General features: G+C 42.5%; 1 pseudogene; it reads left to right on the plus strand.

Annotated features, from left to right (window-relative positions):
- The first annotated feature begins 614 nt into the window (after positions 1 to 614).
- Positions 615 to 8,256, plus strand: LOC134480588 (small ribosomal subunit protein eS10-like; annotated as a pseudogene).
- Positions 8,257 to 25,506: the final 17,250 nt, after the last annotated feature.

A 25,506-nucleotide genomic window follows, 5' to 3' on the forward strand; every position in this document is an offset into this window, starting at 1 on the left:
CTTTCAACTGCCTCATAAGCATGGGTCGGACTGACTTTGATCATATCCACTCCCTCCCACATTCTCATCACACTAAATACTAGATGGTAAAAGAAAGAGACAGGGAGGAAATAGAGGAGGAGGACAAAGAGGAGGAAGAAGAGGAAGAGGACGGAGAAGAGGAGGGGGGAGGAAGAGGAAGAGGAAGAGGAGGGTTGAACAAGAGGGCAGATCCCATGGGCCTCAAGAAAAATCCAGGACAAGATCTTTCTGGAGTGGCCTGAGGAATTGAAATCTAAGAATCATTTTTTGGAAAGTACCCGCAAATTCCCCTGGATGAAATCATACTAAGAATGCCAAGCAATTTCTGATGTATTGATAAAAAAGCCCTCTAGGGGTTGGGGATTTAGCTCAGTGGAAGAGTGCTTGCCTAGAAAGCACAAGGCCCTGGGTTCGGTCCCCAGCTCTGAAAAAAAGAAAAAAAAAAAAAAAGCCCTCTAAAGCCCTTGGTCCTGCCAAGACTGAAGCCCCAGTGAACGGGATTCTTGGGGGGAGGGCGGTAATGGGGGAGGATGGGGAGGGAAACACCCATACAGAAGGGGAGGGAGAGGGGTTAGGGGGATGTTGGCCTGGAAACCAGGAAAGAGAATAACATTTGAAATGTAGTAAGAAATACCCAATTTAATAAAGATGGGAAAAAATAAAAAAGAGATTCCTGAAAAAGAAGATATTTGTAGCAATAAAAAAAGAAAGAAAGAAAGAAAGAAAGAAAGAAAGAAAGAAAGAAAGAAAGAAAGAAAGGAGAAAGCCCTCTAAGCCTCCACCTCAGAACCTGCAGCCGCCATGATGTTGATGCCTAAGAAGAATCGGATCGCCATCTATGAACTCCTTTCAAGGAAGGAGTGATGGTTGCCAAAAAAAGATGTCCATATGCCCAAACACCCCGAGCTGGCAGACAAGAACATGCCCAACCTTCACGTCATGAAGGCCACTTTGTCTCTCAAGTCTCGAGACTAAGTGATGGAGACATTTCTACTGGTACCTCACAAATGAGGCTAGCCAGTATCTCCGAGATTACCTGCACCTACCTCCGGAGATCGCGCCCGCCACCCTGCGCCACAGCCATTCCAAGACCCGCAGGTCTCGGCCCAAAGGTCCAGAGAGTGAAAGGCCTGCAAGATTCACCAGAGGAGAGGCAGACAGAGACACCTACGGAAGGAGTGCTGTGCTCCCTGAGCTGACAAGAAAGCCGAGGCTGCGGCTGGCTCAGCAACAGAATTTCAGTTTAGAGGCAGCTTCGGTTGTGGACGTGGTCAGCCACCTCGGTGAAGTTAGAGATTATGTTGTATTGAACAAAATTTAAAGAAAAAACAAACAAAAAAGCCCTCCAAAATATTGATAGATTGACCAAAAGTTTACAACCCACTTCCATTCAGAAACACTATCCAAAGTTACTCTCAGCCAGTGGGTAAACAAGCCAATATGTTGATCAAGTATATTTTTCATTTATGATCTAATTGCTTGGGCATTACATAGTCAGGGCCACAGGCCATTTCAACCTTGTAAATGTGTTCATTAAGTATTCTTATTCCAGGGGCAGAATCTGACTGTGCCTACACAGCTCATAAATATTAATACCTGGACCATACTTTCCCCTCAAATCTTCTCCCCTTTAGATATTACTAAACAACTAATGGGAACACGTAACAGTTGGTAATTACTTTTCATTTCTAAAAGAAAGGTATAAATTCAGGTACCTGGGCCTGAAGCAATCATCTAATTTATATTTGTAAACCTATAGCTTATAGTCGCACACATTTATGCAAAAAGCAAGCTTACACGTGCATTAAATAATTTCGAATGACTTGGTTGGCACCTTGAAAGACAAATTGGCATATAAAAGAGCCCAAGGGTGACGGGAAGGAGAAACTGTCCATAGATATTTTTCCCTTCCAATTGTCCTTTTCATAATAAATTACAGTCCTTTATTTGCCTCATGTATTAGCGATACTGCTATGACAATAAGTTTGTAGCTTGTCCTTGGCATGTACAGCCAACCCAGTGATGCTCTTTAGACTATAAAGAAGACTCCTGGTATTCCTCGGGGTAATTAGGTGGTTCTCATTTGCAAGTCAGATTCACCTCTCGAAGCTTCAGCCCCTGCTGTGTTTAGATGCACGCATCCTACATACTCCTGGTGGTTTCATTTACAATGGATGGACGTGGGCACTTGCCTATTTCTTCTTGTTCTCCGCCACCCCACTGACCTCTCAGAGTTAGATTTATAGGTAGACGTTTAGTTTACAAGGAAACCAATATAATACCTCCATGTCTTTAATAACTTATGCCTAACAGAAGACCACATCTCAGCCAATGAGTTTATTCTCAGTGGCCAATAAGAATACAGTGAGTCCAGATTCCCCTCCCATCAGCTTGGGCCTTGATGCTTTCTCAAGTTGGACCACAATCAAAATGAGATCACTCTTAAAGTTCACTCCCTCCCACCATAGAAATATTTCTGGTCTTAGATTACTGCCACAACTATGTAGTCTATACACAAGAACACATTGCTCATAGTTCTGGGGGCCAAGGAGACTAGGCTCAAGTGGTCGAATGTCCACTGTCTGATAAAGGCCAGTTTCTGGCTCACAAATAAATCATTGTGCAGCCGCCACTCAGCTGGCAGGAGAGACAGGCTGGTCCTCTGGGAGCTAGGGATGTAGCTTAGTTGGTAGAGCCCTTACCTATCATATACGATGATATATGATATCAAATATGGTGCTCTGGGTTCCACCTCTAGCACCATATACATCAGGGTGGTGGCTCACATTTGTAATCCCAAGATCAAGAAAGGAAGACAGAAAGATGATCAGAAGTTCAGGTCCTCTCAGCTACATAGTGAGTTAGTTCTCCGGAGCCTCTCTGTTAGAGCACGATGCCAGTCACAAGGTCTAATACTCCCCCAAGCCCCACCTTCTAATACAATAACCCTTATATAAACATAATGCAAAGGGAGTATTGCAATGTATAAATTTGAGGAGGGCACAAACTTTCAAGCCAAACAAACTTTTCTCTCAGTTTCCCTTCCCTGCTATCTTATGCTTTTGTGTTTCTTCCTTCCAAACCTTAGTCACCCCCACCCTCAGGTCCCCTTTGAGTCAAGTGCTTCTGCATCAGCCCAGTGAGCATGCCCACTGTGGATTAAGCAACTCCTTGGACATCCCTGCATTGACTGCCAAGTATTAGGAGAGAATCAGAGTAGCCAGAACTACAAACTCGCCTCAGAAAATCGTCAGCCTCATTTTTTTAGCCTCAGTTCTCACCATGATCATCCTGACAGGACATAGCCACATGCGTTAGTCCTCATCCATGGTAGTTATCCCACTCCTCGGGTCATCTGAGCTGCTAGCTCCACAAAGAGCCCTTTCTTCCTGTTGACCCAAGAGTCATGGTGATGAGGACCAAAAGCAGCAGAGAACAAGCGCACACAAACAACTAAGCTATGGTAAGCTAAAGTAAGTAGGCGTGCGTCCATTATAAACGATAGCAACTTTAAATAAATCTCAGCGTTGTAGTCACATAACAAGTTTCAGAGCAATGGAGGGGAAGGTGGGTGGAGGCATCTGAAACACACCAAGAACAAAAACAAAAACAACAACAACAAAAACACAACCAAAAAAAAACCTCAACTGAGAAGGGTTAAAACCCTGTTTGAGAAAAAGAGTTACTCTGGTATTTATTAAGGACAGTAAGGAAGACTTTGTCCCCAAATGGATCACAGCAATAAAGCTGTACAATAAAGAGGAAAAGTGGGGACTCATACCCACCCCAAGAGTAGGATAAAGGAACCGAGGATGTTGGAATTGTTAAGGGAACACCTGAGGATTAAGTGGGATTCTTGCAAAACGCAGGCCAGGGTGTCCAGAGGGGTAGTGGGAGATGAGAAACTAGACCAGACATGGCAATGATCTGGTACCAGAGTGTGTGAGTGTGTGTGTGTGTGTGTGTGTGTGTGTGTGTGTGTGTGTGTGTGTGTGTGTGTCCGCGCATGCACACGCACGTGCGGAATTTGGGCTGAACTTAGAGGTCTTCTTGCTGTTGAGGAAAAGAATAGCCTACTCACACACAAGTTTTAAAGAAGGCTGGCGACAGCTGTGTTGGCAAAAGATGCTGGTCAAAAATCACCCCGCTCTTCTTACAGAATTTCTCTCCAAAACCCTTCCTCCTGCTCAAACTCTGGGAACCTTTGTCCTTTGTTTCATGAAAAAGCAAGAATCATTGCTTAGTTTTGAAATAAGATGGGGACAAACAATGGTGATGATAAACTGTCCCTGGATGGAAGCATTTCTATGTCTGATGCATTTTAGATGGGTGACCTCCTACCTCAGAGAGCTGAAAAAAGGAAACTTAGCACTGAGAGCCAAGGGGTTAATATGACTGGTCCAGGGCCTCCCTCTAAACAACACAAACAGTCAACTGTTTGTCCTGCCTCTCCAGCAAAAACACATGGTCCAGCTTACTCCACACTGCTCCAGCTATTGCAAATGCATCGCAGTACAAGGCTTTCCTATGAAAATATCCGAGACTATTTAAAGTAACTACAAACATATGCAGACTTGCTTTTGTTACATTTTCTCCCTTTGTTACCCGGACCACATCTGTCTGTTCACCTCTGTTTCTCCCCTTCGGTTATGTGTTACAGATGGATTTTTACTGTGTTTTTGATCTCCTCCTCCCCTCCAAACTTTCAGAATTTTGTTTTTAGCAGGGTGTTTCTCAAAGTGCTCTGTGGATGTTCTTTGGTGAGCTGAGCATTTCGCAGGTAGAAAGCCATTGCTGAATGCCTTCCAGCACTTAATTGAAAATATAAGGTTGTTTCCCTGGCCTGTGTCAGCACAGATGGTTTTGCTCACTTAGATACTTTAAATTATATTTTAGTGTTAAGTATATTAATTTACAAAGCATAACAATTTAGATATTTATTTACCAATATTAAAAACATTACCTTTGTTACAAAAATCTGGGCTTAAATACATATTTCAAATATGGCAAAGCATTTAGAACTTTTTTCTTGTAAGTTTTGGAAATAGCATCAAAACATCTGGTCCATGGGTCGCTAGCGAGCGCTGCTTTCCTCGTTCTATTTTCTCGATATCTTCATCACGTATACATCTTCGTGTCTTAGAAAATGACATAAGAGAGCTGAGGAGATGACACTTACTGTTTGCTGTTCACAGGGGGAAAGGCCTAAATTACAATACCCAGAACCCTCATAGAAAACTTGGCACAGGAGCAAGTACCTGTAACCCTGGGTGGGGAGGAGTGGAACGGCAGGCAGATCCCCAGAGCTGGTCCAGCCAATCCATTAGCTTCAGAGAAATAATGTGGAGAATACTAGAAGAATACAGCCTTCTGCCTATGCACACACACATGCACCGGAGGGGGGGGGGGAGAGAGAGAGAGAGAGAGAGAGAGAGAGAGAGAGAGAGAGAAGAGAGAGGAGGAGAAGGGAGAGGAGGACGAGGAAGAGAAGGAGGAACAGAGTATAATATTATTGTGGATTGTTTACACAACAAAATTTTCTAACTTTCACCATTTCCTATCAGATTCTAACTTTGCATTTGTCATTTAAGCCCTGGTAAATATAGGATGCCGTCTGGATTCCCTAGGAGGCAGACAGCAAGATCAACAAAGGGTTAATTGCCAGTAGCATCCCTGAAAGGGCAGCAGACTGGGCAGAGCAAGCCATCAGACAGTGATAAGGACCTATGTAAAATCTCTGGCAAGCAGAGACCAGAGCTAGCCCGCAAGGGTTCCACTCAGGAGAGAAATGGCTAGCCTCTTCTTCAGCTGTTCTGCTCAGCTATGGGCTTCCCCAAGAAGAGTGGGACCTCTAGGGTAAGCTGTGACAGACCAGTGAGCAGCTAGGAGATATTCCCTAACTACGCTCCTCCCAGCTGACTGCAACTGCTTTCTTGAAGGAGAGGCAGAGTAGTACATCTCAGTTCCTGCCACAAATGGGATCCTGTTTTATTTCAAGCAAACAAGGAATCAAATACTGCTTTGGAAGAAAGAGAAATTGTAAGACTAATAGAAGTAAATATTGCATCAGAATATGTAAATATGTACATTTTAACATCACCGTTTAGTTTTTCTAATACCATACACAAACATCTGTATGGCTGGCTTGTTAATATTTCTAATCGTATTTTCTTCATATAAACAGTCAAAGTCTATAAACCTAGAAATATGGACAAGGCGTGGATTGAGCAAAATGTGCAGAGAAGAAAAACATAAGTTCTGGGGGTTGGGGATTTAGCTCAGTGGTAGAGCGCTTGCCTAGCAAGCGCAAGGCCCTGGGTTCGGTCCCCAGCTCCGAAAAAAAAAAAAAAAAAAAAAAAGAAAAGAAAAGAAAAAAAGAAAAGAAAAACATAAGTTCTTTACACACAGGCCTCTACTTCATCCTCGGAAGAAAGCATACAACATAGCTGCAAAGTGTTGAAAAAGAAATACTAGTGTCGCAAAGACATACAAATATCCAACACTTAACAGTGTTGCATACATAAAATACTTGGGATGTGATTTTTGGAGGCAGATATACTGAATTGTTTTAGAGAAATTACATGACTGCTTTTAAAGATTCAGCTAATCCAAAAAGTTATTAGACTCATAAATCTTAAGAAACCTCTTCAGAATTATTTGGAATTTTTACAAATTCTTTCACAGCTCACAATGGTGTCTGTGTTTATACTTTCTTATACGTACGAGGGAAATCGGTGCGCATAAACTGTCCATAGACACCTCCTGTTAGTGAGCACTTATCATAGCTGATGTTGAACATCTGCATTAATACTACACGAACCTATTCATTAGCCCTTTGTGTGGAGTGTTGATGGCGTGTGACACCTTCCGGTACGTTTCCTGAGATAATGTGAAAGCTAATGAGAACCGCACATGTGCATTGGGAGGAGAACAGAGCCTGCATCCCAATCTTATTAAAGCTCCTCCAGATGTGATAACATTGTCCTGTCTCCAAATGGCTTTTTTTTATTATTATTATCACTTTAAACTAATAAGATTTAAAATTAGAAAACAAAGTAACACAAAGGACTTCCTGAACTTTCATTTATTTTTTATTTTCTTTAATAATCTTTAACTTCCTATGGGTGGGAGACTGTGATTGCAAAGTCAATACACGGCTGACTGTAGATAGAGGGGCATTTTTCCTGCACATAAACCTGCATTATTTTCAAGTTTAGGAGAGAACTAGACCCAGACTGTATAGAACATTGCCTATCCACAGATTACCAGCTGCATCTGTGATATACTAAGTGTTTCCATGGCAACCTCATCATTTATCATACACTCATTCAACTCAGGCTTAGTAGGCATCTTAGCTAATAGGTGATAGAACCACAAAAATGAGCCACGCCTGTATACTTCCTCTTTTCATATTTTTAACATTTATTTATTTTTATGCATTTATATGGTGGCACCAGGAACAAACTCAGGACCTCTGTGCATGCTCAGCGAGCATGCTACCACTGAGCTATACTCCCCAGCTGTGTGCTGACTTTCTTGGTATCTTTGGCTCTAGCGGCAGAGATGGATACGTAAGATCATCTCAGTCACCTGTGCTGCACGACCAGCTTTTACCCGAAAGTTCTGTGTGACAAAATGAGTGTTTATCTTTATGCTTGTTGGTGTGCCAGTCAGCTGAGAGAGTTCAACATCACGCAACCCTCATTGTTCAAGGAGCAGAAACAAGGTCCCGCGCACGCGCGCGCACACACACACACACACACACGCACATGCTTCCGCTCACATCAGACCACTAACGTTGTATTAGCCAAATCAAGTCATGTGGCTTAGCTGAACATCAAAGGGATAAGTACACCCTGTCTGTGATGTAACAGTGAGAGTCTCATCCGAACTATCCCAAATGATGGTGTAATTAAAGCTCGAGTATGCGATGTCATGACGGTGACTGCGCTTGGGTAGGGCCCTACAGGAGGTGCACTAATCATCTTCAATGGCTGTGATAAAACACCAGAGAAAATCTAAACACAGACAGTAACTGCAATCTAAGAAGCTGTATTAGTCACTGGTGATCTAGACTTGGCTGACTTTGGGGTTGAGAAATACAGTTAAAGGGTTCTGATAATTTCTTCTCTTAGGAAACAGGCTATATAGAATACAAAATGTCTTCCCACTTCTATTAAGTTGCCCTAATGTCAGTAGATGGCTCTGAATGCATGTACATGCATGATTGGCCTCAGTAAGTTATTAGAGGGGGGAGGGGTATAAACATGGAAGGAGGTATATTGGAGGACCCAGGGGAAGTCAGAGAAGGGAGTGGAAGTGAGTATGGTCAAGATGGAGTCCATAGGGGCTAGAAAGGTGGTTAAGAATGCACACTGCTCTTGCAAAGAGCGGGAGTTCAGTTCCTAGACCCATTCAGGCAACTCACAACTGCCTGTACTTCCAGGGGTCCCAACTCCCTCTTTAGCTCTCCAAGTATACTATATTCCCATGCACATACCCACATGTGTACAAAAATAAAAATAAAAACCTTTTCTAAAAGAAATATACACATGTATGAAAATGTCTAAAAAGAAATAAAAATATATTTAAAAATATTATTCCAGCTTGCCAAGTGATCTAACAATTATAATGCATTCATGCTTGTTGGCTGACTAGCTGACTGGCTTGCTTGCTTTCTCTTTTTTTCCATCTTATTATACAACATTTTTTCAGCCCTCCTCCACCACCACCACCACCACCACCACCACCACCACAGATTTATTGTTTTAGTATAATACATTGTCCAGATTGATTTGCAAATAGCACTTCCAGGTTTAACTCTGCGGTGCATGCATTTGTCAATGGGTGAGAGGTGTTTTTGTTTTTGTTTTGGAAAGTAAAGAACAGAATAAGTGTATTGCAAATAAAATTGACATGGCCAAGAACAATCCTTGCCTGGATAGTTTACAAGAAGTGTAAACCCTATTGGATAGCAGCGGTCAGTAGGTAACAGAGCCACTGGACGACTGAAGTGGCTGAAATCTTCCTTTACAGCTAAGTTTATGGAATCCTGAGTAAGAGAAAGAAAATTTTTAAAAGGTAAAAAAAAATGATAAAGATAATTTAGCATTCCATAATCTAGAGCCATGTGAAGAGATATTTGGTACAGATGAAGAAAGGGTGTCTAGCTCTCACCATGCAAGACTCTATCCCTGTCTATCCTAATCTCCATGGGGTTTTGGTCAGTCACACCTACAACCACTGCCTATGTCCCTGGAACATTCTTACTACTACTACTACTACTATTACTACTACTACTACTACTACTACTACTACTACTACTACTACTACTTCTTCTTCTTCTTCTTCCTCTTCCTCTTCTTCCTCTTCTTCCTCCTCCTCTTCTTCCTCCTCCTCCTCTTCTTCTTCTTTTCTACTGTCTAAGAAAACCCTCTTTCAGGAAGCAGCTCTTAGTGGTTTCAATGGTAAGGAGATTAAATGAGCATGTGTCCATTTGCTTCAGAGACATTACAGATGAGATCCCATTATTTTAAATGGAGTAGGGCACTAGGTTAAAGGAATTTCCAGAAGCAATGAACATGTGGAGAACACTCTTTCTGGAAAGTTATGAGCCACATCTATACCCAGTTTAGTTTGGACACTGTGATGTTATTTGTAGTTGTCAACTGACTACATCTGGGATTAACTAAAACCCCAAAACAAAGTGACACACCTGTAAGAGATTTTTGCTTAATTTGAAGTGAGAAGATCTAATTCCAATCCAGATCTTTGAGGTAGTAAGACACACCTTTAATCCAGATCTTTTGAGCTGAGAAAGATTAGAGCTGGCCCACCTCTAATCTGGGCCATACCTTCTGCTAGAAGCCTATGCAACAAGGACATAGGCTTGAAGGACAAGGAAGAAGAAAGATTTCACCCTTTGCTTGCTTGTTCTCGCCTCCTTAGCAAGTCCATTCCTTCATTAGCATTAAAGCCTAAGTCTTTGGGATTCCAGTTATACTGAAGGCCAGCTGAGACATCCAGCCTCATGGACTGAACAACTACTGGGTTCTTGGAACTTCCATTCATATGCAGCCATTGTTGGATTGGACCACAGATATATATAATCTCTATAGACTTTTTATGTTTATATATACTATATACATAAATATACATATATACAAACAGATAGATGATAGATAGATAGATAGATAGATAGATAGATAGATAGATAGATAGATAGATAGATAGAGAATACATGGAATATATATTCCATATCCCTAAAGAACCCTAATGAATACAGGCACACATTCGCTGAATTTAGGAATAAAAGCCTCAAAGAGGGAAAAAGGAGACAGAAAATGGGAGGTGGTGTGGCCATCCTCTAGTTGTAGGATTATCCTGGCAATGCATTCAGATGAAGATTAGTTTAGAGAAATGTCACTTAGGCAGGGAAACCAAAGTAAGGTAACTGAGTAGACCAAAAGATTCTCAGGCTTCCGAAGACAGATATAAACTAAGCACAATGGGACAGAGTTGACACTGGAAAGGGTGTAAGAAATGCCACACAGATGTGATCTTTATGTATGGAGAGCTTGATTCAAAGAGAAACTGAGCTACCAGGATGACTGAAAACAAAAGGCTGGCCGCATCAAAATGGTCGGCAAGGACAGAGCCGAGGTTCCCCTCACGCACTGTTAACGAGAGGGGCAAATGGTGCAGCTACAACCTCTTAGGAAAACTGTTTCTCAGCTCTTTCAGGCCATCATCTCCTCTGTGACGCAGCAATCCCTCTTCTAGGTTCTTATCCAAGAGAAACTAAAACATATGTTCTCATAAAGACTCCTACAGGAATGTTTATATGCAGCCCTATAAATTCATAATAATCATAAATTGGACGCAACCCAAATGTCCATCAATAGGAGAATGGATAAACAAGTCGTGGTATATTCATACCAGAACAAAAACAGTTCTCTGTAACAAGAAGAATAACTACTAATGCGAAAAACATTGATAAATAGTAAAAATACTATGTTGGGGCAAGTTTTGGCAGTGTGCAGTCCACAGGCCCAATCTAGTCCACCATCTACTTTACATAAAGCACCATTGGAATCTGGCCACACCCACTCATTTCCATATTTTCTGCGCTTGCTACAGCAGCAGAGCTGAGAGTTTAGAGACCAGAACTACAAAGCCAAGGACATCACTATTGAGTTCTTTACATAAAACATCTGCCAACCTCTGTGAGAAAAAGAGCCAAGCACAAAAAAAGTGCACACTCTGTGACTTCCTTTGTGTGAAACACACCAATAGACCCAGACTAACTCACATCATTAGGCAGTGTATCAATCTGAGTCCTCCAGACAAACAGAATCAATAAGATATGTTTTAATTCTGAGAATTGGATTATATTATATGGAAGCCCAGGCACTCCAGAACATGTCATGTACAAATGAGAGAAATGGGATTGCTGGTATAAGTCACAGAATGCAAAGGCAAAACAAAACAAACACACACACACAAACAAACAAAACCTAAGTGTTGATGTCCTGCTCCCCAGCAAAGGGAGAGGGAGGTGGAAACTATTTCATCCTATGACCTTTTCTTCTCTTTGATTCTTCCACGAATCTCTTAATGCAGATCTATCTTCATTCTGTGCATAACAACTCAAGAACTGGCCCTTTCTGAAAATGCCTCATAGATATCCATAAACAAAGTTTTCCTTAGTATCTGGGTCTCCCTCAGCCCAATCAAGTTGATGTATAAAATTAGCCATTACATAGGAGGAGAGAATTCACCGAAAACACACACACACGCGCACACACACACACATCACACACACACACACACATCACACAGATATACACACACATCACACACACACTACACATACACACACCACACACACACACATCACACATACATACACACACCACACACACATCACACATACATACACACACCACACACACTACATATACACACATACCACACACACACATCACACATACATCACACACACACTACACATACACACACCACACACACATCACACATACATCACACCACACACACACACACACACACACACACACACACAAAATATAAAAACATTCTTCTGATTCATCAGTTTCACAAATTGATTTAAATCATGCTGTGCCTTTGTTTTAATGGGCTCTACTCAACACTTTGACACTGTTTTAATAGAAATCATTATCAATTCAGTATCATTGGACATCATTTTGCCTCTCAGAAGATTTCTAACTATGGTCAAGTTGCCCACATCTTATTCCTCTATCATGAAGAGGCCCAGGGCTTCCTCCCTCACTCACTCCATTTACTCATCCAGCAAGCATGACTACACGCTCAGCAAGCCACACAATGGGTTAGGTATTTCCTCCTCATCAGGGGAATCATACTCAGTTGAAATAACTTGCTGATAACATCACGCAGCATGACGACCGACTACAAAGCACCTGGACTTTGTTATTCCTGCTAAGCCCTCCACAGAACACAATCTACCCTGTCCTATTACCTTTCAATTCCTTCCCAGGCTGCTAGCCAGGTCTTCATTTATGTATCTGAGTTCTCTGTATACGTCAGTGGAATCTGTGTGTGTCTGAATTTAAACACACACGCATGCACACTCATATATGGGGGGAGTTGAGAAAGAGAGACGAGGAAAGAAAGGAATGGAAAGAGAGTGAGAGGGAAAGAGGAGAGGGAGAGGAGAAAGGTATTTGGGGCATGCTAAAGGTCAGACCATGGTTTATAAATTGTCAGATCTGTGCAGAATAGAAAAATAATGTAAATGAGCAAAGCAAATTTGGTGTTCGACAGCAAACAACTGATCTTGGCTTCAGTAGTGAAGATAAAACGGGATGCTGGGGAGTGTGCAGATGTGGAAAACCAATGTTAGCCGTACGCTCAGTCCACGCCAGCTATAGCCTGGAAGAACGGAAGTCCCACCTTGCCATATCTGTTGACTTCTCAATAACCCTAGACATAGTCAAAAGAAATCTTCATTTGAAATTGTAGCCACTTATTGCAATTTTAAACTCTGTACAAGATATAACCAAGAATACCAAAGAAAAACAAGAGGCCGTGACAATGAATATGATCCTTGGATCAGTTTTCCAACCCTGGTCTAAATACACTGAATTAAGTGATCCTCCAAGGGGAGATAGGTAGGGGTACCCAACTGCTCTGAGCACAGAAGAGTCTGTGCAACCGAGAAGCCGGATAGAAAGGTGAGATGGAGCAAAGATGTGAGATCAGTGCGTGCTCACGATAGCAGGACACCTGCAATGACGGGTTCTTGGAGAGGGGTGGGTCTATTAGCAACTAAGAAAAGCAATACTGGGTGCTACACAGAGAGAGCTTCAGCAAGGGCTTTGGTAGCTAAACTGGCCATAGAGAAACAGAGTTGCTGGTAGAGCCACCTGCCTCTAAATAGACCTGTAGGTTTAGCCAAGAAACCATCACGGAGCAAAACACCATGGTAGAGTGGCCAGGACCTTTCCCACTCTCCAAGTGTCGCTCAGAACCCACTCAAAGTCCCAATTATGACTTGGCAAAAACCCACAAGAGAATCAAGCTGAATTCAACCCTATGTAGAAAATTTAAAAAGTCAGTTTCTTGCCCCGCACAATTATCTTTAAAGAAGTCATACAGTTATGAGTTAACAATTGACTAAAATAGTATGAGATAAGGCATTGGTTCTCAACCTGTGGGTCGTGACCCCTTTGGCAAGTCTTTATCTCCAAAAACATTTACTGTGCAATTCACAGCAATAACAGAATTACAGTTATGAAGTAACAATAAGAATAATTTTATGGTCAGGGGTCTCCACAATACAAAGAACTGTATTAAAGGGTCGCAGCATTAGGGAGGTTGAGAACCACAGGGTTAAAGAAATGATTATTTATCCTGGAAGGATAAAAGAAGGTGCGTTATTTCAACTTGGGTATCCGTTCTCTTTTCTGAGATGCTCTAAATAGCAAGGACCTCTCAGAGGGAAAAGAAAATAGTGGAGGGCTAATATGAGTGCACCTGAACAGTCTCTTGTAAATTTTATCAGATGCTGTGTTAGTTTCCTGTTGCTACTCTAATAAATTGCAACAAGCTTAATGGCTGAAGATAACACAGATTTATAATTTATTGTCTTATGGTTCCGATGGTTAATGTCTGAAATGGGTCTCATAGGGCTAGAATCTAGAGGTCTTGGGGCTGGGTTGCTCTCTGGAAGCTCTGCAGAATATGTTTCCTAGCCTTTCTAGAGACTTCTGCTTATCTACTTGCTTCATAGTCTCCTTCCACCTTCAATCTAAGGCATCACTCACACCTCCCCGACATCCCCTCTGACTCACAAGGGCAAGGACTTCTTACTTACTTTAAGAACGCTTGAAGTTACTGCTGACCCAGCAGATAACCTAGGGCAATCTTTCTGCTTTTAGATCAGCATGTTAGCAACCTTAATTCCCCTAGCAGCTTTATTTCCTATTTCTATATAGCAAAAATAATCATGCTTTGCAGGGTTTAAGGTGCACACTTGCCTCGAAAGCCTGAGTTTGATCTCTGGAACATATAGGAAGGTGGAGGGAGAGGATCAACTCCATAAAGTTGTCCTCTGACCTGCACAGGTACACTGTGACACACATGTCCACACGCTACAGCGTGAAAACACACAGAGACAAAATTAATAAACGATAATGTTTAATTGATGCTGGAGATGTGGCTCAGCAGTTCAGAGCACCCACTGTCCTTGCAGAGAACCTGAGTTCAATTCCCAGCACCTATGTTAGTTAGGCAGCTCAAACGGAACTAGATGTCCTCTTCTGTTCACTGAAGGCATCCTTACATACATGTGCATCTCCACACAGAGATGCATATAAGTAAAAATAGAATAAATATTGTTTTTAGGGGCTGGAGAGATGGCTCAGCGGTTAAGAGCACTGACTGCTCTTCCAGAGGTTCTGAGTTCAAATCCCAGCAACCACATGGTGGCTCACAACCATCTCTAATGAAATCTGATGCCCTCTGCTGGTGTGTCTGAAGACAACTACAGTGTATATAATAAATAAATAAATCTAAAAAATATTGTTTTTAAATGACACGTACGTCTCTGGGCCCGTTATTCTGCCACAGGCACCTGTCTGCCAAGCTCATAAGCATTTTTATTACCACTCTAATTGAAAATCTACTCAATTTCTGACACATAAACTCACTCTACTGAAACTCCACCTGGGTTACCAGATTGTAACAGAAGGATCAAAACAAAGCTCTTTGTGTCGAGTAGAGACACAGATAACACTCTGTAAGATACTAAGAGGCCACCTGCTTTAAGGCTCATGCCTAAATTGCAATCAAGATAAGTTGAAGACACAAAGTGACTGCTTTGTGACAAGCAGCAGACTCCGGTCACGAGCTAGAGAGATTCACAGGTAAATCTGGCTGAAAATGCAGTGTAACCTCTGTTTAATCACCCTGAGCCAGTCAAACAAAAGCTTTAGATTATCCACAAAGCAACGGCCTTAAGAACAATGCAGTACCACAAGAATGCAGGATCACCTCAAGAGCCTTATGGTTCTTTCCTATATAGTTAAGTGTTTGCAATACTTCTATCTGACACTAATAAGTTAGAGAAACATATTAACCCTTCTGAAAAACCCACACGCGAATGTCTTCACTTTCTACCAGAATGCTACCAGCAGCTACCTTCTACTTGTTGGCCACTCATCCTCTGTTCTCTTCAGTGTAATGGATTGGCTGACACAAACCTAGGTACTGTCAGCAAATCCACAAGCAAAGTAGTCACAACACAGAAAAGGGACCACATCCATGACCCAGGACACACGGCCTTGATCCTTGGAAAGACTAACCGAACCATCTAGTAGCTGGTTCCCTCCGAAATTTCCCTCAGGATAGCTAGTGCTCTCACAGAGATGTTGGAAAACCCACAGCTTTATCTGGTAAGGCGAATGATCAGAAAGGTCTTGGAGCGGAAACGATCTCAATCTAGTCTCAAAGTTTAAATGGATAAGAAGCCGGCTCACTGGTGTGGAAGCTGGAGTGGAATGTTAGAACCCAGTGGTCCTTTTGGTAAGCAGAAATGGTGTTGCAGGATGAACCGAACCTGTTAAGCCCCACCCCACCCCCACCCCCACGCTGACATTCATCAGACTCCAGAAAAGATGTTGGTTGATATAAACAGCAGGACATGGCCATGGAAGTTGGGATCCGCTAAGGAGTTTGTAACTATTCACCTGCCGAATCATCTAACCCTGAAAATGGATGGCTCTGGAGCTTCTGGCCCGCACCTGGCTGTCGTGTGCAGTCAAACAGTTCCGGAGCAGCCTCGAGCGCTAGCTCACTGCTTCCGGGCCCCACAGAAGCTATGCTGCAATGAGTAGGCGGGCCTGTGCAGTGAGCATTGGAGTCTAGGACGCAGGCCCAGGTGGAGCCACTGCAGATCACAGTTGTAGAGCGTAAAACTCTTAATCTCAGGATTGTTGGTTCATGCCCCAGGTTCAGGGCCAACTGTGTGGATCGTAGGTCGTGGGGAATAGAAAACCGCTAAGACCCATGAGAGCACTGGGAGCAGAGACAATGAAGGGAGTGAGCGGTGTCAGAAGCCCTGTGAGTACTTACAGTGGTAACCATACCAGCTATCAGGAAGCAGATCAGCTTTTACTTAGGGTGAGTCAAGGCTTCCTTGTAAAGTTTTGGGAGACTGATGGTAGAAACATCCAGGATCAGAAAAGGTCATCGGCTAAGGGCTTAGGGTTCCGAAAGGCCTCGTTAGCATGGGGAAGCATTTCAGGAATCTCAGGTGCTAGCAGAACAGGTTTTTTTCAGGAGAAAGAAGATTGGTCCTATTGAACTGCCTGAGGATCCAGCTATACCTCTCTTGGGCATATACCCAAAAGATGCCCCAACATATAAAAAAGATACGTGCTCCACTATGTTCATAGCAGCCTTATTTATAATAGCCAGAAGCTGGAAAGAACCCAGATGCGCTTCAACAGAGGAATGGATACAGAAAATGTGGTACATCTACACAATGGAATATTACTCAGCTATCAAAAACAATGACTTTATGAAATTCTTAGGCAAATGGTCGGAACTGGAAAATATCATCCTGAGTGAGGTAACCCAATCACAGAAAAACACACATGGTATACACTCATTGATAAGTGGCTATTAGCCCAAATGCTTGAATTACCCTAGATGCCTAGAACAAATGAAACTCAAGACGGATGATCAAAATGTGAATGCTTCACTCCTTCTTTAAAAGGGGAACAAGAATACCTTTGGCAGGGAATAGAGAGGCAAAGATTAAAACAGACACAGAAGGAACACCCATTCAGAGCCTGCCCCACATGTGGCCCATACATATACAGCCATCCAATTAGACAAGATGGATGAAGCAAAGAAGTGCAGGCTGACAGGAACCGGATGTAGATCTCTCCTGAGAGACACAGCCAGAATACAGCAAATACAGAGGCGAATGCCAGCAGCAAACCACTGAACTGAGAATAGGACCCCCGTTGAAGGAATCAGAGAAAGAACTGGAAGAGCTCGAAGAGGCTCGAGACCCCTTATGAACAACAATGCCAAGCAACCAGAGCTTCCAGGGACTAAGCCACTACCCAGAGACTATACATGGACTGACCCTGGACTCTAACCTCATAGGAAGCAATGAATATCCTAGTAAGAGCACCAGTGGAAGGGGAAGCCCTGGGTCCTGCTAAGACTGAACCCCCAGTGAACTAGATTGTTGGGGGGAGGGCGGCAATGGGGGGAGGATGGGGAGGGGAACACCCATAAGGAAGGGGGGGGGGATGTTTGCCCGGAAACTGGGAAAGGGAATAACACTCGAAATGTAAATAAATACTCAAGTTAATAAAAAAAAAAAAAAGAAGAAGAAGAAGATTGGTCCTATAATCTAACTGAGGCTGCATGATATTCCTCAGGAAGAGGCATATGTGAGGGCTCAGAACTCCCCAGACAATGTCAGAGAAGGAGAAGCCCCACTAGTGAAGGGAGTCTCCCATATTGTATGAAGCTCAGAGGCTGTGGCCATGGTGGACTTTGGCCTTAACAGTTTTCCCACTCTTGGATCTGGCATCCTTGTAGAGTCTACCCACCCAGAACAATTTCTTTCTGAAACTCCCTGTGTAGCAAAGCTCTGTAGAGAAGGTATAAGTGCTATTTAACCATGCTTACCACACAGAACTAGCAAACAACAACAGTAGATGGTGCCGTGAAATGCTAATTAGCAACCAAGGTTTTGGTTTACATGGCTTCGTGGTAGTTGATCATGACACAGTGTTCAAAATATGGATAATTTTGAACATAAGCCCAAGAAGGTAGGACGAATGAATCACAGCAATGCAGACACCACCGTCTAGATAAAAAAAAAAAAAAAAAATCTCTCAAGCATGAGGTCTTTAGATAAAACATAATGACATGAGGTTCAGGTGCAGGAAGTTGATGATCGTTCTAACTGAATCATCTCACTTCAAGATGCTGATTCTAGAGTGTAATGTCGAACTCCGAAATGGCTTTGGCGAGGGCTTTGTTTTGTTTTCTCTTTGGCTAACCAGCATGGGTATCTGCATGCTTCCTTTCTTACCCTAAGATAATTGCTATGTCCCAGAGCTAGCACTACTGGAGTGGAGACTCTCAAGTGATGGACCAAGAGTAGCACTTGTCAAGATTAATAGCCAAGTTACACAAAACCTGGCCCTGCTGAACTTTCCCACCTAGTCGATACTCTTCCCAGCACGAAGGACAAGTGTCTGGAACCAACTGGCTTGGATTCCCTGCAGCTCCCAGTTGTCACTGGGGAGAGCACACTTGCAGATTTATTGCAGGCTGATGGTGAAATGAAATCATTATTGGGTCATCATTTCAAACCAGCATATAGCCCACTTTTTACCCCCGCAACTCATAAAAGTCCCTTGACACAGTTTCCTCCCTTTTCATGCAACCATTATCTGCACTATAAATAAAGGGCTCGATAGTAAGTTCTTCGGCAGTAAAGGTAGTGTCCCTGACTGTGCGCCATTTAATGATAGCATTTGCTCAACGGCTGTGTTCAGTTGGAAAAATGCCTTCGTTTGTAAATAGCTGCTTAGCAACAGCCTTTGTATACCCTCGTAGCTCCCTCAGGGCACCTATCACTTGGCTCTAGGAGTCCTTAAATTCCTTTGGGCTTCTGCAGAATTCTCAACACATGGACACACCAGAAGGAAACATGCAAGAAAGCTGAATCACTGCAATTTGCTAACCAGAAGAGGAATTTGATAAAACAAAATGCTCCCTTCATGGAACTGAGGTGACATGGAATAAAAAAAAAAACACCATGAAATTAGACTCTGGAGACACGTGGAACGATTTGTTCATCTATTAGCAAATCAGAGCAGGCATGGAAGAATTGGGGATGTGGGAAGGGAACAGGACTTTTATATTTGTTTATCACCGAGAACACCAGGCATCTGGAAGCAAAAAAAAAAAAAAAAAAAAAATCAGTCTAAAGGTTGTATCCATTGTAGGAAAGAATCATAATTACCAGTCTCCTGCAGAATCCCCCTTTTCATTCACATCATGGTGTGTTGGGGGTGAGGGGGTAGAAAAGAAGTAAAGACTCCAATGAGTTTGTGATATTTTATGGCAGAGCCAGACCAAAAATAGGAAAATTCTGATTCTCTTTTATAATCTCTCTCTCTTTCTCTCTCTGTCTCTCTTTCTGTCTTTGTCTATCTGTCTCTGTCTCTCTGACTCTCTCTGTCTCTCTTTCTGTCTTTGTCTCTCTCCCTCCCTCTCTCTCTCTCTCTCTCTCTCTCTCTCTCTCTCTCTCTCTCTCTCTCTCTCCTCCTACCTAAGCATTTTGTCTCTGTAGCCCAAGCTGGCCTGGAACTCACCGTGAAGTCCATTCTGTCCTCATATTCAAGGCTTTGCAGGTGCTAGGATTATAGACATGAGCCATCACACCTACTGTTTCCTGTCTTGGTTATCTATCTGTATGCCAAGGCTCTGCAGAAAGGGAGAGTGATTCGAAGCTCACCTTCCCAGTAGAGACCCAAGAATCTCTTATTAAAACTCATTGGCATTGCCTGTGGGCTAATTAAAGGTAGCTCTCCTTCTGCTGTACACACTCTTGAGTTTGAAGAATGAAAGAAAAAAATGTTAGGAATGAAAGAAAATAGGAAAATAAGATATTACATAGAAACAAAACAGAATATACTTTAGCCAAACTCCATAAGGGCCCTTTCCACAGTGCACCAGGTTTAGATCTGTGTGACCAGTACAATGTGACAGAAGTGATTCCAGGTCCCATTTAAATTAGCTTCTAAATGACATAACAGTATGTGTCTTAGCTGCCTCCTTATTCTCTGTCTCCCTCGGGCTACTCAGCATGGGATAGGGTAGCTATCTGATCTTGACATTCACTTGGCCCTGTGGAAAGTCCGTGTGGCAAGGAACAGAGGCTTCAAACCTGCAGCTATGTACATAAGCCTTCTCAGAAGTAGATCCTGCAGCCTCAGACAGACTTCGGATGATATAACCCAGACCCTGAAGTTCAACCACTCCTAAGCCACGCTGGGTTCAAGACCCTCAGAAAAAGGGAGGTTATAAATATTGCTGTTTCGATCCATTCACTATTGGGGGCGGTTTATTATATAACAATAACTACCATAGTAAGTAAGAATAGAGCAAGAAATCTTGGCAATAAACCAATGGTGCTGATGTTGTCATATTCGTTATTTTGAGGGGGTAGAGGAAGAAATCTTTTCAGGAGAACTCATGTCATCTCATTGAGTGGGTACAAAATCCATCTCCGAGCAATGCTATAGTTTCCAAATCACTTTTATCCACCTCATCTATGTATACACTATTATAATAATGTCAAAAATGACAAAAAATCTAAATAAATATAAACAAGGTCTTTTAAAAAAATGCCTCAACCCAAAGTCCCAATGTCCCTGTGGCTTTTTTTTTAATCTTTATTAACTTGAGTATTTCTTATTTACATTTTGATTGTTATTCCCCTTCCCGGTTTCTGGGCCAACATCCCCCTAACTCATCCCCCTCCCCTTCTATATGGGCTTCCCCTCCCCATCCTCCCCCCATTACCACCCTCCCCTGCCCCACATGTGGCCCATACATATACAGCCACCAAACTAGATAAGATGGATGAAGCAAAGAAGTGCAGGCTGTCAGGAACCAGATGTAGATCTCTCCTGAGAGACATACCCTGCGGCTTATTTTGCTTCCCCCTCAGTTTGTGTCAGCATGGGACTTAATCTAAATGAACAGTCATTGATACTGCATTTGACTTTAGCGCTCATTATCTTCTGTTCCACCTTACTTACTGGCTTGGGATACTGACTTTCAGAGACAAGAGCAATGGCATCCTCTACCTCTCTTAGTTTGAGCCAACAGAGGAATATACAGAGCTCAGATGGTGAGAGGAAAGGACGGTGGAGATGCTTGGGACACTGATCAGCTACGATGATCAGCTCCTCTTTCCTCCCATAGTCATGTTTCACAGAACTCCCCCAGAAATTTCTGTAGCCACAGATGGTTCCCTTAGGGCCCCAGACATTTCTCCCTTAGGACCAGGAGAAAGAGGATTCTCCCTGTGCTGCTACCAGGCTTTACCAAGTCTCAATGGGTGATGGAAACTCTGTTCACACTTTTTAAATAAGTGTTTTGTCTATTACTTGTTGGAAGTCTGTTTGTGCATTCCCACCAAGACTTTCAAACTTGTAAGGTTTCTCAAAAAGACCTACATTTTCCCATTTATTGTCAGCAATCAGAATATCTGCTAATACGGGCTCTATATTCCCCATTAGCCTCCATCTGCGGCGTTTTGGCAGACTGCGTGCTCTCCAGATACACACCTGTCTCCGGCACTGTCTAGTGTGCTTCCTATTTGGTCAGCTTCCAAGCATTCACAAGATCTTCCCCTGCATATACAACTGAACCCAAGCCTGTGAACGCAAGCTGAACCCATGCAGGAGGAACAGTCTTGACCACAAATCATTAGTACATAGCGTTGGAAGGTTGGCTCCAAAGATGATTCAGACGATGAAGAGAAATGCCAATTACCTGGGGGAGCACCCATGTCTGCATACGAAGGATTTCATTACGGGACCTGGGCATGACTGCCCAAGTAAATCAGCAATACTGTAGGTGTTAGCCAACTGGGACGTGTAGTCATCATGCCACTGTTTACATAGAAAAATACGATCTTGCATCCACACAGCTGTTTTAATAATAACATTTTTGGAATATAAACCATTAATTAAATTGGCGAGGCTTTTTTTTAATGGCTCTAAATAAATACCTTTCAGAGGATGGCCATTTAAACAGGAAAAGTACAGAATGGACAGTCCTAATCCACAGGATTATAACAGTAAACCATTAAAATCAGTCTAGAAGGCTGGGAGATAGCTTAATCAGGAAAATGCTTGCCTTTCAGGCAAGAGAGCATGAGTGTGAGTTCCAAGACCCACATAAGAAAGGCTGGGCATGGTTGCATGTGATACATGGTTGCCTGTGCTTATGATCTCAGAGGTGGGGAGGTGGAGACAAGCGGCTCCTTGGGGCTTGCTGGCCAGACAGCCTAGCCTCTGTGGTGAGTTCCAGTGTTTTTAATGAACCACCTTTTAGTTAGTCACGGAAATATCCATTAAGTACCATTTGTCATGCGCCATTCTAAGCATCGGCTATATCACAATAAACAAGGCATTTTTAGAATGCCTTCCCCTATAGAATTTATAATCTACTGAAGAAAATCAAAGACAATCAATAAGAAAATTATATGTGGTGAAAAATAACAATCAGTGTTAGGGATAAAAATGGAAGAAGGGTATCATACAGAAGGGATTGTGATTCGTATAAAATGACTGGAAAAGACATTCCTATAAAGGTGGCACTGTGTAAAGGTTTCAGATGAGTAATGGATGGAGCAAGCCATAAGTGCATCTGCTAGAGAACGGTACCAAGTACAAGTCTTGACCAACTCTAAGATGCTGAAATGAGTCCAACTAGAGTATTGCAGAAGGAACCTTTCATTCATAATAAACTAGCAAAATGATAAAATGCCTGAGAGTAAATCCTGAAAGAAGAGTGTAGCGTCTCAGTGCTGAAAGCTTTGGTACTGCATTCATGACTGAAATAAGAGCCGAGGAATAGGAAGGACGTGCATCTGTTCGATAAAGAAAGCACATGTGCTCGCTCGCAGAAGGAACTGAGGAAGTAAAGCTCCAAACCAGTGAACTTTAGGATCGGAGAAAAGTTCACTTACCAACTCCTAAGTCCTAACCCAGGTAGCTTCAGGGGAATCTGGAAAAAAGGCTGGAGACGATACTGCAGTGAGAAGAAACAAGCCAAAGAAATCTGTTGCCTTTGAGCCTGGACGGACTGCCTCTGTGGGTTCACTGCCACATATCTATTGGTGGGACTGAAGTGGGCTTAACCAGCGGAGCCAGAGGGAGAAGAAGGGGACAGACGCAGTATGGGGATACAGAGCTGATAGCTGGATTCCACTAACCATGACAACCTCTAGAAACAATGAGTGCTGATTCTACTCTCCCTTCCAAATCTCACATGTATTTCCCTTGGAGCCAGCTCCAGTTTGGAATAACAGAGGGACGGGGATTCCAGGAAAAAGCCAACTTGGTATGCAAAAGCTCTCCAGAATGACAAATTTGAGCCTAAAAGTAAAAGGACTCCATGTTATAGAGATGTCAATTGCTCCTAAACTAATGTGTAAACTAATCTGCATACTCAAAGCAATCTCAAATGTCCTCTCTATTCCAGGCTGGGGAGGGGTGTGGGCGGGGGGGTAATATAGTAATATATTTTAACTAAAAAAATTAAACTGCCAAAATCACTAGGAAATTTTCCAAAATGAAGAAAGGTTATTTGACTACTATACAAAAATACATGATGCAAGTCTTTAATACCAGCACTTGGGAAGCAGAGGCAGGTAGATCTCTGAGTTCAAGGCTATCCTGGTCTACAGAGTAAGTTCCAGGGAAACCTTGTCTTTAAAAAAAAAATCTATGAAAATAGTGAAGATATGAATCAAAGGGAGGGGAGGGGGAGGAAAGGAGGAGGACAGTGGGAGGAAGGAGGGAGGGCTCTGAATTTGTTAAGGCAAAGATCAGCAATGCAACAGAAAAAGGGGAACATATATGAAATTCTTACCCCTCGTGTAAATAGTTAATATATTAGTTAGAAAGATACTCGACCCCATTAATAACTAAAGATAAGCATGTTAGCACCACAATGTTATTTTACCCCAGCAAAGTGAATGAGGATAAAGAACTTGACCACCTCAATACCACGAAGGCTAGAGACAGAGCTCTCACACAGTGCCTTGGGTTGATTTTTCTGCCCTTCCTTCATTGAAAGTGTAGGTTTAATCCAAGAATAAGCTAAGACTGGTATAATGTAAAGAAAGAAGGAAAGAGATAGAGAAGGAAAGAAAGAAAGAAAGAAAGAAAGAAAGAAAGAAAGAAAGAAAGAAAGAAAGAAAGAAAGAAAGAGGAAGGAAGGAAGGAAGGAAGGAAGGAAGGAAGGAAGGAAGGAAGGAAGGAAGGAAGAAAAATGGATAGGTAGATAGACAGATAGACATTCTTTAACAGTGATTGAAAAGCAAGAGAGGAAACATTTTATCCCAGAGTCACTGTTTCCCCTTCCCATCTGGCAAAGGAAGACGTAGACTGTGGACCCTCATTTCAGACTTCTTTCTGCTTCCCCTGAGCAGCATGCAAGCATTGCCCCAGGCACTGCCAGTGGAGAGGCAAGACACAGAACGACTTCAAGTTTGTGTCAAGAACGCAAGGTGAATATCTGCCTTTCATTCATTCCTAATGATGAAACCAAATCAGAGCCGCTCCAGGAATGAGCTTGTTGTTCTACCAGTCACTAAACATGAGCATTTTCCTAAGGGCAATGATCTTAAAAATAGGACAGTTTAAAGTCAAACATTCCATTTTATAGACAATTGTATTTTCTATCCTTTGTGTATATTATTTCTACATTTAGAATAAATTAAAGGATATTCTTTCAAATAAGCCTTTAGTCATTTGGGTTCAAAGCATGTCTGTATGAGCATAATAACTTTTTTAAAGATTGCAGATGTGGGAAGATGCCTTAATTAATAAAGTGCTTGCCATACAACCCTGAGAACTTGAGTTTGACTCTTCAGTATCGATATAAAAGCCAAGGATAAGGGGTTGGGGATTTGGCTCAGTGGTAGAGCGCTTGCCTAGCAACCGCAAGGCCCTGGGTTCGGTCCTCAGCTCCAAAAAAAAGAAAAAAAAAAAAGCCAAGGATAATGGTTCACATCCCTAACCCTAGTAGAGAGGAGGCTGAGGTAGGAGGACCCCTGGAGCTTATTGGTCAGCTAGTCTCCAACAGTCAGTCAGCCCTGGGTTCAGTGAAAGACCCTACCTCAAAAAGTAAGAGATTGGTAGAAGA

The sequence above is a fragment of the Rattus norvegicus genome, chromosome 9, assembly GCF_036323735.1.
Source record: "Rattus norvegicus strain BN/NHsdMcwi chromosome 9, GRCr8, whole genome shotgun sequence".
Taxonomy (NCBI): domain Eukaryota; kingdom Metazoa; phylum Chordata; class Mammalia; order Rodentia; family Muridae; genus Rattus; species Rattus norvegicus.